The 13,451-nt window shown below is 39.3% G+C and overlaps 2 pseudogenes; one reads left to right on the plus strand and one right to left on the minus strand.

Moving 5' to 3' along the window:
- Positions 1–3,028: 3,028 nt before the first annotated feature.
- LOC120113186 lies at positions 3,029–5,059 on the plus strand (annotated as a pseudogene).
- A 4,062-nt stretch (positions 5,060–9,121) lies between these two features.
- The window catches only part of LOC120113187, a 7,078-nt pseudogene continuing 2,748 nt past the window's right edge, over positions 9,122–13,451 (minus strand).

Below are 13,451 nucleotides of genomic sequence, written 5' to 3' on the forward strand. Positions count from 1 at the left end.
AGTATACTGGATCTATGGCGCCTCTAAGGCATCTCACGGCTGTAGCTGGTTGCAATTACCGGATGAAAACTAAAAAATAGACAGGACGTTCGAAACCCTATTTGCTTGAAGATGACGAAGAGGAAAAAGAGATGAAACAGGCGAACGAGAGATTTGAGCCTTTTAGCCATGCGGGAGGATTCGAAAGATTTTATTCCAATCGCATATTTCGTATTTGGGTTACTATCTTAAGTAATGGTCATTTGATGTCCGGATTTTTTTAGTTTAGGTTTGGTTAATCACTTAATTGGTTTATTGATTTAACTTAATTTAATCTTTTTCCTTTTACTTACTCTTATTATACAGATATTTAGATTCAGATCTGAATTCAGAAAAATCATGTGTATCCATATCCGTTTTCTAAAGATTTTTGAACAGACTATCCGAATCTGTATCTAGATCCGATCAGATCAGAAATAATAGTATCCAAATTCGATCCAAATCGGATACGAAAATAGATATGGTCGGATATAATCCGATCCGCTTTCAACCCTAATGGCATTAGTCATGTAGCATTACATCAGTAGAAAACATAAATGAATGATTAAATTCAGTGTGACCATAAGGAGGAAAGCTACATTACACCAGTAGAAAACATAAATGACTGATTAAATTCAGTATGACCACAAGGAGGAAAGAAAAATAACACTTTTAGATGAATTATTCTTTTAAATGGCCAAGCTGGGCTGATCAAAACTCCATTGAGGTTGTGTTTTGTTGTGCAAAAAGAGCTATTCTTAACGTGTGCTATCCCTCCACTATTCTTTTGTACCACAGTTAAACAAAAAATTATTGTTTAATTAGGATTGGTTGAATTAACTGAAAAGTGGGAAAAGGTGGAGGAGAATAAGGCTATGTTTGGTTCAAGAATAAGAAAAATAGGGATGGTTTATGCTTATCAGAATAGTTATGCCATAAGTTATACCAATTTTTGTTAGATTACAACGGGTGAGCAACAAAACGCACCTTTTAGAACAACATTAAAATGATCACTTTTTTACATAAAATATAGAAAACATGTAAACAAAAATGTGTGTTTACGCCAAGGAATAGTTTATGAAAGCACACCCATAGAATAGTTGTGCCAGTCATAAGTAAGTTTGACCAGCATAAGTATTTTTGTATAATGCCTCCTTGCCAAATGCTGCTTGACAAGCATAAAACCTAGTCCAAACTTAGCATAAGATAGAGAAAAACTAACTTCTTGCTCTCTCTTTTTTTTTGTTGCTAAGACGGGTGTATCATACCTGACAGGTATAGATACACCCAATAAAATCAAAAAAAAAATACTTCGGAGTGCCTGGGGCAATTTTCCATCTCCAACCTACAGGGTACTACTGAAGTAACCGGCTATATAACTGGCTATCCAATTCGTAGTCCTATTAGCTTCACGAAAAAATGCTTGGCCTGAAAATCTCCTCCGTCCCTCACCATTGTCCAAATATCTCGGAGCAAAGGGTGGATACAACCTTTACCCCTTAGGCCCCTTCGCATCCAACTAATGATTGTGCCCGAGTCCCTCTCTAGGACAATGGAACTGGCATGTAGAATACATAGGGCATGACGAAGACCCGCCCAAGCGACCCTCAACTCCGCACCCGGAACCGATATGTCAAAGAAAAGTTATTGAGAAGTTATTTTTCCTCCTGCAGTAATAAATTTACCCAGGATATATTGACCCAGCTGAAATTATCTCCGTAAAAGGTGATGCCATTACCATGGGATAAAACACTTCTTGGTTAGGACGTATTCTGCAACCAAAAATGCTGTCTAGGTTGAGGATAAAATGGGTCTATATATGTTTGTTTTATCCTGAATAACTTGCGAGGAAAGCCATTTGGAGAAGGGATTTCTATAACCGATAATTCGGTCGACAATGTCAAAAAATAAAAAACAAATCATTAGGGACAGAAGTACTTATTTCAAATAAAAATTAATGTTATCTCTGCTGGTATTAATCTATTCCATGACATTGGACCTTTTCTTATCCTGGAATATCCATCCACTCTAGACGAGTCTGAAACCTAATGAAGACCGGTGAGATCATGGTCCAACTTTCAGATCAACAAAGTCAACACAATACCTAGTAACCCATTGTCTTCATCTACTCTAGCTAGGCTAACCCATTCTAATTTTCAAATGTAACTCCTGATTTAGACCCACGTGCAACCAAATCTTATAATATAATATAAAATTAATTTTTCAAGTCTACCGCCTATTTGGCAAAAAGTTCTTAATATAAAGCTATGTAAAAATTGCATATGTGAGTGTTTAAAAAAATTAACAAGCATCAAATACATTGAAATTCCTATACCACATAGAATCAAGAGATATTTATTTACAATAAAATTTTAATTAAAAGACTTCTAAAAAATTTTAAGAGCTTGTTATCTATCAAGCAAAAAAAATTAAAATAAAATTATTTATTAATCTATATTTGTTTGTTTCTGACAAATTAAGACGCTTCAAATACCTTCTTCTGTACCATTTATATTAAAAATATCTATTTAGAGTTATAAGTAAAATTTTAATTTTTTTTAAAAATTATCGCTGTAAATGAATATCTCTTCAATCTGCAGTGCATCTACATCCAAGTTTATATTTGATAGTGCAAATATTAGCTAATAATATGTAAAGTATTAACATATTATAAAAATATCATCAAACTATTTATTATTTTACTAAAAATTCATTCCTTTGCAACTCAATCAAAACATATACAAAGGATAGAAACTTGTGCGGCGCAGTGAACCGCAGATACTAACGCTGGAAAAGAGGAAATAAGTGTTTCTTACTCGGAAACCAAATTACTCAATCCCTGCTGTCACCCACTTTCTTTTCCCTTTTCCCCTCCCCAAATCTTTTCCCTCTCCTTGAACCCGTCCCCGGAACTGAAATACCAAAAAAGAAAAAAAAAAAAACCCAACGTCTCTTCTTCTCTCGTCTGTCTCTTCAGAGACTCGAAGAGCGGGATAGAGAGGGTGGCGCGATGCACGCGAAGACGGACTCGGAGGTGACGAGCCTGCGGCTTCGTCCCCGCCGCGGTCGCCGCGGCGGCGATATACTACGTGATGAGTCCATCCCATCCCGACGCCGAGAAGATGTCCCTCGGCGGCTCCACCCCCGGCGGCTCGCCGGTGCACCACACCACTACCAGCACCACCCACCCCCACCATCACCGCTACGCCAGCTCCCCCATCCACCACTCCCGCGAGTCCTCCACCACCCGCTTCTCCGCCTCCCTCAAGCACGCCTCCTGGCGGAAGATACCCCTCGCGGCCGCCACCCTCCGACGCCGGAGACGCCGATGACGACTCCGACGCCGACGACTACCCCGCCGCCACCCCCGTCCGTTGCTACGTCGTCTGGTTCCTCCTCGGCTTCATCTTTCTGTTCACCGTCTTCTCCCTCATCCTCTGGGCGCCAGCAAAGCCTACAAGCCCGAAATCTCCATCAAGGTCCGTTCTAACTCGTTCGATTCATCGCATTTTCCCCCTATTTTATCCATCATTTCTTCGTTTAGGCCGAGTCGACTCGGTTTGGTGTCTTCTTTTTTTTGCCATTTTTGTTTCGCAGAGCGTGGTGTTCGAGAGTTATAATATCCAGGCCGGGATGGACTTGACCGGTGTCCCCACCAAGATGCTCTCCATCAATCGACGGTCAGGATCCGCGTTCCGGAACCCGGCCACCTTCTTCGGGCGTCCACGTCTCGTCCACCCCTTGGAACTCTACTACTATGACCTCAAAATCGCCTCCGGAGCGTAAGCATCCCAACCAAACCATCAATCTTCTTCTTCCTCTTCTTCTGCACTTCAAGTGCAAACCATGGTCACGGAAGAGCCAATAGAAGAGCTCCACATCGGATTTATGCGTTTCCTTGTGTCATTTTGTCGAACATTTACTTAGCGACGAAGCGGGCCCCGCTGAATGGAGCGCCGCAGAAAGCGATAATTTATCTGAAAAGATGAAACAGCGCTATTATGATCTGACAGCATTTCGTACGAACCAATGAGACGTTATCGATGGATGATGGTGAGTCATGGATGGATGGATGTTGAGCCAGCCATCTGTGGGCTCAACATTACCTAATATAACCTCTGTTTCCATTCAGAGGTGGGCCATCCATTTTTCCATTTGTTATTAATTCTTATACAAATTTGTCATTTTTATTTTCTAATTTCTAATGTTTATTTCCAATAATGTGGTCTTCTCAACTTTTTCCCCACAGTAGTAGGCATCCATTGGTGTTAAAATATTTTAAAAAAAAAGAGATTTTTTTCTTAGTTCTATCGTATTTCATATATATTAGTGTATATAGATTTGCATTAATAATAAAATATTACTAACTGATACAAATTATGTGATCTTAATAAAAGAAAATAATATAGATTGATATGGAATCATGCTAATAAAAAAATATTATGTTGGTATGTAATTTTAAAATTATGCGGCTTCACACATTCTTTCTGAGCCTATTCAGTTCACGAGTTCCTTAAATAGCCATTCAATGCAGGTCAAGGTTACTTGATTCAGCTCAATATCGTGTTTAGAACCTGCAATTCGCCCTTTCCAAATCTATGATATGTCTTAATTTTGTTCATTTGATCGTATTTTGAACCAGAGTTTATTTGAGCCAACGTATAGTTTTGTTAATTTTGTGTTCCAGTTGCATGATTTCAATGGAAAATGTGTGCAGATGAAGGAGTTCTACCAATCGAGGAAGAGCGGCAGGGTGGTGGCGTAGATGTGATTGGGAGGCAGGTGCCGCTCTACGGCGGTGGCTCCGGCCTGAGCAGCCGGTCGGAGGGCGGGCCGCCGGCGGTGGTGCCGGTCGACCTCACGTTCGTGATGCGGGCTCGCGCTCGCATCCTCGGCAAGCTGGTGAAGTCCAAGTTCTACCGCCGCATCCACTGCTCCCACCCTCAGGGAGACTCATCTCGGGAAGAAGCACCTCAACCTAAGGAATTCCTGCAAGTACCGTTACTGAGCCGAACCGAACCGGCCTGAGGGCATTTCTGTCATTTTAAGTGATTGGGAGCGGTAGTTTTGGATTCAAATGGGTTCATGAGAAGGTGTCGGTCAAAGTTATGGAGGGCTTTTTAGGCAAAGTCTGACTGACGACTACTGCATTCTAAGTCCGTGATGTTTGATAGTTTTGTCGGTTTCTTTGTGGATGTTGCCGTTGGTGGTCGATGTAGAGGCTGATAGCTTTGTTTGAAAACACAGGATTCTAAAGGTTTTGTTTTGCGTGAAAGATGTTATCTTATTGTTTTTATTCTACGAGAATTACTTTTAGCACCCTGCCATTCTCTAGACAGCAGCCATAAAAGTCTTCTGGTTTGGTGCGTTCTTACTAGAATTTTTATTTTATGAATATTCTTCTCAAAATTTAAATTTATAAGAATATTTTTTTTAAAATATATTATTTTTTATTTTTATAAAATACTGTTTTTTAATGAATGTTTCTAATATAATGATGCTTTTAATATAATGATTCTCTGACACCGTTTAATAAAAATTATATTTATTTTAATAAAAAATAAAATAGAATTTTAAAATTATTTTTTTTTGTTCTTCATTATGGTTTTATTATAAATATTTTTTTTTTGCATATCTATTTTTTAAGTGTAATTTAGTCATTTTAATTTAAAGATAATTTTTTTTAACGGCATTAGATGGTATGGGTACATAAAAATTAAGAATAAAAAAAATAGTAAAATAAATATTTTACGAAGGTATATATATATTAATTTTTAAGGGATTTATATAAAATTTGATATTTAGAAGGATATTTATATAAATTTTTTTTTTTTTAAGTTACTATAGCACTGTGCAGAGTCTCGATCTGTTGTTGATTCATTCTTCTGTTTTCTTTTATATATGCATATAGTTTGGTAAGTAACATATTTTGATGCACTGTATGGTTCTTAGAGCCTTTGATTTGCTATTTATGATTTTTAAAAATATGTAGTCGTTATTTAAAGTCTAAAGAAATGGATGCTGTTGGCTTTCAATATACTCTTTATATGGATGATACCCTTCCATGCAATCCTCTTCTATGCAGACTTTGCTCTAGATGATACCCTCCTGTTGCCGTGTCCCTTTCAAATTGGATGCTGTCATCTCTCAATATACTCTTTACATAGATAATACCCTCCTATGCAATTCTCGACTCTACTCTAGAAACCAATTTAGAGTCAGAATCAGATTTGCTGCATCCCTCTTGCATGAGCAAACTAGTCTAATTAGCTATGTTCGGGATCAAGTAGACTCAACTAAGTTTCCTTAAATCCATGTATAGCTTGGTCAAACCACTGGTGTTGGCTGGGAGCTGATGGCGAGCATCTATCGATGCAAGACATCCCTACTATAGTAATAGGTTGTGCCGTCTTTTTTTTTTTTTTAGAAAAAAAAGGGAAAGAGGGAGGGAGGGACAAGCCCACCTCCATGTAGCAGCCTTCATTCCGCCAGGAGTATGCTCGATGCAGGCAAAACTGATCATGTGTTGGGCACGCCGACCGTTTTTATTCATACCTTTTCCATCCGGTTATTTCTCTGGGCTTCGATATGAACTCTCCATTTAACATCCGTCACATCCGGCACCACTGAGGCTATCAGCGGATCAATAAGCTCACTTCTGGGTTGTGCCATCTTTCGGATATTTGTAGGATAGCTTTGAGGTTATCTCTTTTTTTTTATTATTATTGTATTCTCTAACTTAAGTAGATATACTTATACCAGAGTACTATAATTTATCCATATTTATAAAAAACCTCGGAGACGTTGAGCCTTTGCCATCCGCGAATCAAAGTGCCTTGGCCCGTAAACCCCTCCGGCCGCGTAACCCAGCTCGTCTCTTGTTGCATTTTTTTTTCTTTTTTTTTTCCTCTCTTTCTTTCATTTCTCTTTTTTTATTTCTCTGTTTCTTTCTTTTCTCTTATTACCATTGATTTTCCGTCATGATCGGTGCTTGGTTACTTAGGAAAGTAATCAACCAGTCAAAAAGAAAAGATACTGTATCAAACCTTCAAACTGCTTGGCGCTCACAAAGTAATCAACCATTGTGTGTGATGGCAGCACTAGCACCACACCTTTTTCTTGCTTTAGTCTTTCTTTGGTTTTTAGTTTCTTTCATTTATCATTTGATCATTCCTTTGCTATCACTTAAGCGATTGGCTTATCTTCAGCCCAAAAGAAGGATTCACCTTCCTTCGCATGTATGCACCAATGGATGGCGCAACCATAACTTTGAGATCCGTATATCCTGATGATTGAGGGAGTTCCGAGTGCTTTGAGAGCTATATGAGGTGCGACCCAACGATAATATTCTGAAAGAAGATCAATCATTCTTCGTACAAAAGATTTAATCCGAACCCTTAAAAGGTTATCGAGCAGTTAACTTTCAAAACTGCTGCTACTAAAAGTACTCTACTCGATAGTCAAAAAGAAAAAGATAATGCATCAATCCCAACTTGATCAAAAGATGAAAAGGTTCATTGACTCAAAACGAGGAAAAAAATTGAGAAAAAATAAATTACATATAAATTTATCCAAAATACCTTTCTCACAGGATCAGATAATTTATGGATGTATTTTCGAGATTGTCGATTATAGGGAACAATTTTGCCCCTCCACCACCAAGATGGGGCTTTATCATTCTTTCAATAAGAGAAAGTTGTGTCTCACCCAAGAGTCCTTCCTAGCAACTCTCCATAAGAGGAGAAATTATACTTACACTAGGTGCACCATGTCAGCGGTTCACCATGCGAATGGTGTTTCACCATATGGCCTAGCTTAACATGTTAGCTTAAGGGAATGGAGAGTTTAGCGCTTCGCCCACTCTCGTTTCTCCTCTTGATCAGAAAACTTTTTCGTTCTTCAGATGATGGAACTAAGGCAAGTCAAAATCTCTTATGGTCCCTTTTTTTGTCCTAAGGATTGTGAGAACAGATCCAAATTAAACCTTTCTATTTAAAATTCAAAAAAAAAAACAAAAAGACATAGGAGTGATCGCGATACTTTGCCATGCGCCTCCATTTAGTGGATAAACAATTGTGGTCAATGTGGACTCCAAGAGACCTATACAGAGCAGTCTACCAGCCATTCAAGCCGTTCTCAACCATAGTCAGATTTACAGACAGGGAGCGAACCCGCCGTGCATGTTCAACCTCTTGAAAACCCTTTCCATTTTATCCCTTCTTCCTTAGTTGATCGAGTCATCCTCGAGTCTCTAGCACTTTATCTTATCTCTGCTTTCTCATCTCGAGTGGCCGTCGTGCCGCCATAATCGAGCTCCACCATCCAAAAACCCTGGGCTTTCTTTCTCTCCAATCCCTTCCCCTTTTTTTCTTATTTCAAGATCCATCACCACAACCTAGTAGAATCCACATCTTTGGCCAAGGTCCGTTGTCTTTGCCGTTTACCAAAGAGCCATAGATTATTGTCTATGCAACTTTTGGGGAATATTTTTTATTTACTCATGAAGACTTAACAAAGGAAGTTAATTGGTAATTAATAGACTTATTATGTTTGGTTGCAACTTGGAAATAATTAACACAGGAAAAGGCAGTGACATGCAAATAAAAGATAACGGGAAGGGCTATATGCAAAAATTCTATCTTCAACTTTTCTCCATATGTGGTGTGGCCCTTCATGACACGTGATGATTGATTTTGATCGCTTAGATCACTATCAGACGGTCATTGCCAGCTGGAGGGATCTTTTTCCTCTATTCCAACAAAGAAAAGTTATCTACTCCATCTGACTAGTTTCGGGTTCGAGTCCCGGGCAAGAAAAATGCTTCACAAGGTATCTCCAAAGTAGATGGCGATTGATAGGGTCATCCTTGATCGTAATTTCCAGTATGAGTACTGCGTCCAACATGAAACTAGTGATTGGTAGTAAAACATCGCCTGTCCTCTTCATCGATGTCTTTTTATACCTTATGATGACGTCTTTTTATACATTGTCAAGGTGAAAGATCTTTAGGTTCGGCTTTCCGTCCTTGGTCTCGTTGTAGATGAAACCCTCTTATGTTAATTTATTCTGTATTTGCGTGAAGATTGATTAACTCTTCGGATTCTCACTGCACCACAAACGCTCTTGAAGCGCCGGTAAAATACCTTGGAGGTTTCTCCGGCTTAGCAATCCATGAACCGAAGTGCCTCAACCTATAAATTCCTGGGGCCGCATTGGCCGGTATCTCCCATTCAATGGTAGCGAAGCTACTCTTTGAATTGCTGATGCTGCTGCTGTTATCTGCCTTCCATTTAAAGAAGAGGCTGAGGTCGTCGTTGTCGAATGCCGGAACCCAATTCTTCTCTCGTTGCATCTCGACGACGGCAAATGTGCCCTCGGTGAGGAGGTCGTTGCGGGGGTTGGCGCTCCAGAAGGTGGCACTGGCCTTCTCTCCTTTCTTGAGCCAGCCTTGGGGTGGCAAGACGATATCCTGCTTCATGTCTCCGAAGGTGGTGCCGCGGGGCGCGGCGTCGCCGGCGGGGGGAGGCAGGAGGCTGATGAGCTTGGAGGAGAGGTCGGGAGGGGAAGGGTGGCCGCTCTTGGGGAGCTGCTCTCCCTTGGCTAGTAAGGATGCTAGCTTCTTGAATTCTTGGATGTAGGCTGAGAGTGTGTGGGGTCCATATAACGTAGATGCAGCCTGGGACAAATATAAATATAATTAATTTATTATATATTTTAGGATCTGAAGGAGTAATTAATTTATGGATGCTAGACCTTGGATCCTCTAATCTTTGATTAAGTTTCTAATCTACTATGGAAAAAGATGCTAATTAATTTACATTAAATGGAGAGGTTTTGCACCATTCGTGCATCAAGAATCGTAAAGATGTGCGATATAAAGACGCACATACATCCCACACGCATTGATGGTTGATTTTATATGTTGATCATAGGACGGTCCAAGTGCTTATCCTTTTTACTCTATTCAAAAGCCCAAGGGTTAAGATCTTTTGCACGGTGTGCGGGCCGTACCATAGAGGTGGCCACCATCATGAGATGAATGGTACATTATTTGATGGCCGTCCATCTTCTGATGGTGGCTATTGAAGGTTGCATCACTCTATGGTGCAGTCCACACACACACACACACACATACATGCCTAATAGTGGCCCAACTGTGAGAAAAAAAATATTTGATCACTATTCTAACACTTTTGAATCATTTGTCCATTTCAATGTTAGCTTAGCATTGCTTAGTGTGCAAATGGCTTAATTTGCATCTAGATGACTACACTAGGATGCTGATGAACTATTGACTGAGAGGTTCGGAGCTCAATTCTAGATGCCCATACAAGCCTGTGTGGAGCTCAATTCAATTGATCCTATGAGTAGAACCCTTATCCAATATGAGATCCGCTCCTCTGTGCCAAGGAAGGTGATGGCTTTGGACCCTACAGAGGTGGTTTAGAACTTTTAATTTCATTATATATAGTGCTGGTACTAGGATATTTCAAACACAGAGCCTGATAGGAAAAGGTCGAGATTAATTCTTTCTTTTGAATACTTGCAGATCTATCTGAACTTTCAAATGAATGGTAATCACATATAGCATAAGGCATAAGGTTAAGATAAACTGATAGTTGTCCTTTTCACAAAAAAATTGGTCAAGACCTATGCATGGTTACATAGAACTTGCTTTCCTAAATCATCAAAGAAAATTTTACAGTTTTGATTATTTGCAGGATGTCTCATCAGTAGAAATCCATATAAATATTAGAATATCAATAAAATCGATTGAATCCTTCTTTTTTGTTGCTTTGTAAGAGTTCATGGAGGAACGACCGAGAGAGGCTGAATCAATCAATAGATTTAATTCTAGAATTATTAAGAAACAGGCTTTATCAGTCTAATGCAATAACCTATTAGCCCAGACCTTCCTTTAACCTATAGGCTAACTTGAAGTTTTTGTCTAGATAGCCTGGATCACTGTAGCCTAACTGGTTTAGATTGAGGTAGCACATAAGTTTTGATCTTAATTTTCATGGTAAGTGCACATATGCATACCTCGTATCTTTGTTGTTTGTACTCTTCAAAGGTTGCCACATACTGTGAGTATGCATTTGAAAGGCCAGCAATCACAACATGAGTGCTTTCATCAAACTCTCCACCCCCACTGCTTATTAGTGCTGACTTCACTGCCTCCCTTAATCTCCTTCCAGCCATTGTAGTGAACTCTACAATGCTCCACCAACACATTGTTAATTATCACAATATAAACATAATATAATCTTCCTCTAACAATATAAACATAACAATATATTCTCTTACCTCCAGGAACCGAGAGTATGACTAGCTTCCCTATCTTTAGTATCTGAACAGGTAGAATCGCTGGCTGATATTTTGTCAAGAAAGAAAATGAAATCAAGACAGTAAAATATTAATGATCAGGACCCAACCATGTTTATATTAATTAGTCCTCATTGTATATTTTATACACACAAGTTCCTTGTTTTCTAAATAACTATATGCATATCTTATACACAGGAGTTCAGGATTCTGGAGGACTTACAGCCCAAGCATAGGGTATGAACATCTCCCCAGTGCTAAGCAAGACTGCCTTGGGCTTCTGGCACTCAACTTGCTGCGGGCTTGGCTCTTTGAGAAAATCCCTGACCTTCTTCCAGTATTCATTAATCTAATTATATGTAACATTACCAGCTTAGTAAACTTGCGATCTACATCTCTTCTTTATAGGGACTTGCTGCAGTGCATTTACTCACCTCAGTGTCTCCTTGTTGGAATCCAAATACCCCAGGGCCATCCGTGGTACCTGCAGCAAATCCTGGGCCAAGTGCAGCAGGACATGTGTGTGCCTTCCTCCCTCCTCCCAACTCCACCTGAAGATTAGTAAAATTGAGATACGTGTGACGGTAGTCCACACTCCCACTTAGCTCCTCTCTTGCAGTATTAAAAAGGTCGATGGCTCTGATGAATTGCCTCTCTCCAATGATTCTAGTGCTCTTTATCTCATCTGGGTATCTAATTATTAGGTAACACAATAGGAGTTACGCAATCAGGAAGCATATATATATAGTTGTGAATGGAACCTACGTACTCCGATGATAGGAAAACTGAGGAGAAAAATTAAGTTGGTGGAGTTTACCCCGGGCCACGGCCTACGCAGAGTTGATCATTTCCATGGCAGGATGAGTGATTGAAGTCACAAGGAAGGCCACTGTCGAGGCAGAAAGCACCCAAGACATTGGGAGTGACATCACCCACATTGGACTGGCAAAATGCCCCTACAAACTTGATCTCGCTGTTCTGCCTTACTTTGAAATTTCTACTGGTTGTCTTGCCACATGATTGCCCTCCCGTGGCTTTGATCCCACTTGCTTTCTTCAGGTTGGTGGACTCTACAGCAAATGCTGTTGTTAATAGGTTATAATTCTTATTAATGTATTGTACCTGTACATACAGATCACCATACCATATTGTATAGGTACCAAACCGGTGTGCATTATGGAGGTATACTTATATCGAACCGGTACATGGTACATACGGAATGTATTGATGATGTAATAAAATGCTACAGGTACAAGGACTGATGCCGAGATAACGAAACTTAGTTTATATATCTTTAAAATAGGCTATCAATTATACTAGTGTCTGTTATATATATATATATATATATATATATATAGTGAAAGGAACATCATGACTCTAATGGCATTAGTTGTAATGGTTTGATTTTATGGTGAAAATGAAGATTGATGAGAATCAGTAGTTCTGTGTTGCACCTGAAAAAAATGTTTTAGCATCCTATGCAATATGGTAGCAAGGTAGAGCAAGGATGTAAACTCCTCACAGGTTTTACACTAATAATAATCATATATTAATTATGCTTTAAGGTGAAAAATATATAATTAATGAACAACATCGCATTAGAAATTGCAAAATTATATACAAAAATATTTGTAGTGATGTGCTTGTGTAGATGTTGCAACAGTAGATGTGAGAATAGATTATATCTCGTGTAGTGTTATTTTAGACTCGCCAAGAATATATATGAAGGTCAGGAAATATTTTTCTGTCAACATTTTTGACTTTTAATAACCATATATATACACTAATATTGATTTAAAATGTTTCACTGCTGCATTAATTAAATTACCTGGTTTAATCATAACAGTAGTTTTTGGCTTTTCAGGTTGGGTACTACTGTTATTGGCAGCAAACCAATCTTCAAATAGCCTGGCAGCAACACCTTTGTTATCCCCACTAATGAGCCTGTTATCTCTGCTCATGGGTCCCATGGGTAGCAAACCAATTGAATGCTCCTATGCTCTCCTGGCTCTTTTCATCCACAAACTTCAGCAGGGTCATTTCAGTGTCCACATCTCTTGCGTACCGTTCTCTCTCCTCAGGTGGGTTGAACAGATAGGCACTGGGCT

This window comes from Phoenix dactylifera, chromosome 14 (assembly GCF_009389715.1).
Source record: "Phoenix dactylifera cultivar Barhee BC4 chromosome 14, palm_55x_up_171113_PBpolish2nd_filt_p, whole genome shotgun sequence".
NCBI lineage: Eukaryota > Viridiplantae > Streptophyta > Magnoliopsida > Arecales > Arecaceae > Phoenix > Phoenix dactylifera.